General features: G+C 31.6%; 1 pseudogene; it reads right to left on the bottom strand.

Moving 5' to 3' along the window:
- Window positions 1–238: 238 nt before the first annotated feature.
- Window positions 239–4,106, bottom strand: LOC133198907 (uncharacterized; annotated as a pseudogene).
- Window positions 4,107–5,333: the final 1,227 nt, after the last annotated feature.

Below are 5,333 nucleotides of genomic sequence, written 5' to 3'. Positions count from 1 at the left end.
AATATCAATGTTCTCTATAAAGAAGTTGTAGATTGAACAAGAATTTTATACTTTTTTGGTCAGTGACCTTGAATTTGCAAGAATTATCTTGAGTCAAGGTCACAACACACCCTCGGGTCATAATCAATCTTTGTATAAAACTAAAATATGAAAAGTACAGCCATACAAACTAATATATTAAATTCACTGTTCATGCATGAAAAAGGTAATCAGAATTTCATAAATTGAAGTGATTCGTTCACCTTAAAGTTCGTTCTTTAGTATCCATCAAGTCCGTATTGAGTCTTGATCGCAGTGGACTAATTTGACCCTGGCTTAGGATGTTAATAGCTGTGTTCACATCAGTCAACTGAATTTCATGAAGGGGAAGAGCTTCCTCTTCCTGACTCCAATTAGAACCTTGACTACAAACTGCACTGCTTTGACTATCACTCTGTTACAAAATTAAACATATCATATAAATTTTACATACTACTATAACAAAGTATATGTATTTGAACATATTATCTGAGTATTTTGAAGACAAAGTTTCAGTTTTGTGATATTTGTTTGACATAGGAGCTACATAGCTCATTTGGGTATAAAACACTGACCTCTTCAAATGGTTGTCCCTGGTAGGGAGTAGGCTGGGTTTTCATTGTCATGATATTTATAGTTTTAAAAGATGCCTCTAGCTCTTTCAAAATAATGTAAATGTATGGCTATACTTTTCATATTCTAGTTTTATGTTAACAGTACTGTTTCAAAGAAGAAAAACTTGAATGATATTTTCCACTATAAAAATTGTATGCTAAAACTTGATACCCCTATGCATGATGGTAGCCTGGCAGTTATCAATCGAACAATTAATTTAGAGTATATACACTTAAGTATTAAATGATAATTTTTTAAAAGATAAATAAACTGAGTAATAGGCATTACCACATTATGATCATCTTGCTTTTCAAAAGACAAGAGCTGAAATATTTTTTTCTCCCAGACTTGATTTTCCTTAAACTAAATGTTTTTACTTTTTACAGATGCAAAATTACAATATTTCATCAGATTTCTGGCTTTCATATGATATTCAAATTGTTCAACACTTACTTCATATATAATAGTCTCTGTCTTTCTTGTCCGGAGTCGACAACTCCATGCTTCAATATCTGTTTCAGCCTGAGCCTATGAGGATTATAGAAATAATGGAAATATTATAAAAATAAAATCATGTCAAAGGAATTACATATTTGTTGAAAGACTATTTTGAAAATAATCCTAAATATTTTCATTATTTTGCTGTGTTGTTTACTAAGCCAATTATGAAATAGATTTGTTAGCCATTTTTGTGTATAGAAATATACACAGAAAAACACTGGCCACATCACCGGGGGGGGGGGGGGGTCTTGAATTTTACACTACCTCTAGATACTTCCATATTAAATAACTAATGGCTTCGCTGTTCTTGTGTTTTTGAGCAGAAGATTTTTAAAAGATTTTTTCTTACATATTTCTTGGTATAAATTTTATCCCCTATTATGGCCCCATCCTACCCCCCGGGCGTCAATATTTAAACAAACTTTAATCTACACTACCTGAGGATGCTTCCATATAAATATGACCAATCATGGCTTTGTTGTTCTTGAGAAGAAGATTTTTAAAGATTTTTCCTGTATATTCCTATGTAAAACTTTGATCGTCCATTGTGGCCCAACCCTATCCCCGGGGGTCATGATTTGAACAAATTTAAATCTACATTACCCGAGGATGCTTCCAAATTAGTTTCATTTTTCCTGACCCAGTGGTTCTTGAGAAGATTTTTTAAAACATGCCACCAAATTTTCACTATTTCTTAACTATGTCCCCTTGAAAAAGGGCATGGCCCTTGTTTTGAACAAATTCGAGTCCCCTTCACCCAAGGATGCTTTGTGGCAAGTTTGGTTGAAATTGGCCCGGTGATTCTGGAGAAGAAGTCGAAAATGTGAAAAGTTTACATACAGACAGACGGACTACAGACAAATTGTGATCAGAAAAGCTCACTTGAGCTTTCAGCTCAAGTGTGCATGTAAATTTCACACAATCTGTTGATATGCTTAGAAATCCATTTATCATGTTTATTACAGGTTATTAATCATATATTACACAACAAACTTCAATGATTCAAAACACTATCAATAACTCAACATGTGAATTTTATACATGCACCATCAGTACATGTAGACTGCTGGTTTTGGATAGAGGTTGCAACATTTGTCTCTTCGTTTCTGTGGTTATCTTCCATGGTAACTTCAACCTATTCATGATATAATTAATATTGACTTATTTCATTTACTTATTTATTATATTTTATAACAGCAAATAAAATCTGAACACTTTTTATCAAATAAAAAAAAGCAATAGAATTGATATCTAAATTTTGGAATCTAAAACTTAAACTCAGCATATTACTCTGTGTACTTACTGATTATAAAAATTTCCACTGTATATAGTTTATCAGTAAATAGACTTTAGATATGTAAAAACTGAATTAATGTAATTTTTACTCCACTCATGTAACTTAAGGCTTCACAAACATCTCATAAAAAGCTCTTTTACCCCAATGTTATGTTATGTTACTAACATGGGCTTTAAATACCAAGAATATGACTCATGATATAAGTAATTCTTTAAAAAATCTTATTTTCAAGTAATTTTTACTGGTTCTATTTAGTTATTTTTTAAATATAATTTCAAGTAGTGTCGTTGCTATCACAACCATGCAACTATGGATGTAGCAACTTATTTCATACAACATTAGGAGGAGGTTGCTTAATCATTAATTATGAATGAAAATACACAAGTAGGCACAGGTAAATCATTCCTAGATGTGAAAGACCTCTTGAAAAATAAGACTGCATTTATTACCTCTCCTATCATGCCTATTGATGAAGGAAAATTCAAATAATCTCCATGACATTTTCTGCATATTCCTAAAAATCAAAAAAAAAGGGAAGTATTGAAATTTACAGAAGTTTTTAAGTGCATGTATCTCTATATACTCAAGTTTTAAATAATGATAAATAAATCTATGTCTAGAAGTCATTTTTGTATAAAAGATTTATCATTGCTATTTTTTTTTAAACATGCAATCAACTTCAATGATTATTTTAATGTTTATATATACTGTTATATACATCAAAATGTGATGTAATGTGATGTGATAGCAACCACACTACATTTTGAACATGTAGCACATGGGACTACATGTATTAAGTTTGGTCTAAAATGCTTTTGACATGTAAATATTCTCATCATGAGCTGATCAAATCTTTGACAACCAATTTGTCTACATTCATATCTACATGTATATAGACATTTATTTAAAAGAATGTATTTGTAACACTTGTAAACATTAATTTAATACACTTTGTTGTGTATGTTTTAAACATGGAATTTGACAACCCTGATTTCTGATATATTATCACATTTAATAAATACCTCAAAAAACAACAAATAATTTTTCATTTAGCATCCTTAGAAAAAATTCTTTGACCACTGCATCATTGAATCAGAAACTAAAATATGGCAATTTATAGTAAAAACACTGCATGACACATACCCCCCCCCCCCATCTCATGGAAACAACCTTCACATGATATTAAACTGTTATAGCGTGTGTCATTTTTTAATTCAGATTAAATTCCAATTCAAATTTTCTAAGGAAATATAAATTAACTCTTCAGAACCTATAGGCACTAAAGTACCAAACTCGGAAACCATCCGCTTAGACATAAGAGAGTTGAAACTCCGATATGGCTTGGCATTTCCCTGGTGGTCAGGATACTGACAAGATGTCTTGGGACGCCAATGTACACCAAGAAAGTCTCTGTGATAGGGACATACCGTAAATGCTTCCTCAATAGTGAAGAGTCCCACGTGCTTGCATATTAGGTCTACTTCACTGAATACATCAGCCTCTCCTTTCACGCCAGATCTACAGATCGAATCCCATTTTTCAACAGATGTGATACAATGCCTCATTTGCAGTCTTTTAATCTAATCAAATTTATTTCTGATGGATGCAGAGGTGAAATAGAACAACAACTTGAAGTATAAATACTGATGGAACATTTTCCAATGGAGGCTGCCATTACTGATGCTCTGCTGCATAATGGGAAATGGGAGATAACTCTTATAGATAAAATGGGAGGAAGGGGCTTAACTTTGGAAGCTGTATATTTGTTAGCATGTAGAAAACACAGAAAATCAAGAATTTTATATAAAAGCATATACCAAGGTGAAAATATTTTCATCATGGAAAACTATATCTTAGAATGTTTTTCTGTGTTTCATTGATACAAAAAGGATGAATGTTAGTGATATTATATAGGAATTCAACCAAATCCATCAATATACTTTGGATGTAAATAACACAAATATACAAAAGAAATGAACCTTTTCTTATTCAAATATTTTAAGAGGTTTAATATGAATGACAACTGAGAAGAAATAAACAGATTCAAAAATTAATGTGTGTTATCCCTGCATGGGACCTGCCTGACTATAACATGGAGCAGTACTTAATTAACATTTGACTTATATTATTCCATAATGTATGTAACCTACATCTTCTCCATCTTCTTTACCACTTCTTGTTGTTACCATAATTTACTTCTTTAGCTCTTTCTGTTAGGATAAATCAGTTTTAATTGATGGTGCATGCACATTTTAGTGTTAATTTACTTTTGTTAAATTTATAATCTTTATTATATTCAGATCTTGTGTAAAATTGAGTCAAGTCAGACGAAAAGATAGTGTACAATTTATATTTAAAAAATCCCTTTTATCTGTATATAGCTAGCGCATGCGCACTGGATAGTGTCCTTACACTACAAAAACAATTTATGTTTTATCATGTGTGTATGGCTTCTGTAAGTTTGGCTTATATTGGAGCACAAATAAAGATACCATTGACAGTTAGAGAATCCTATTATATGTATATAACTGGCGCATGCGCAATGCCAGGTGCCCTTAAACTACAGAAAAAATATGTCCCTTAATATGTTTATTCTTTCTTTAGGTTTGGCTCAAATTGGAACAGAAATATAGATACCATTGACAGTTAAAAAATCCCTATGTCCTTTCATATGTGTATGATTTCTATAAATTTGGCTCATATTGGAGCACAAAGAAAGATACCATTGACATTTAAATAATCTCTATTATCTGTATATAACTGGCGCATGCGCAATGCCCGGTGCCCTTCTACTACAGAAAAAATATCTCTCTTCATATGTGTGTGCTCTCTGTAAGTTTGGGTCATATTGGAGCACAAATAAAGATATTATAGACAGTTAAGTAATCCTTATTATATGTAT

Source organism: Saccostrea echinata, unplaced genomic scaffold (assembly GCF_033153115.1).
Source record: "Saccostrea echinata isolate AGI-Se365-2 ecotype Australia unplaced genomic scaffold, CSIRO_AGI_Sech_v1 ptg000033l, whole genome shotgun sequence".
NCBI classification, from domain to species: domain Eukaryota; kingdom Metazoa; phylum Mollusca; class Bivalvia; order Ostreida; family Ostreidae; genus Saccostrea; species Saccostrea echinata.
This window is presented reverse-complemented; position numbering and strand designations above follow the sequence as displayed.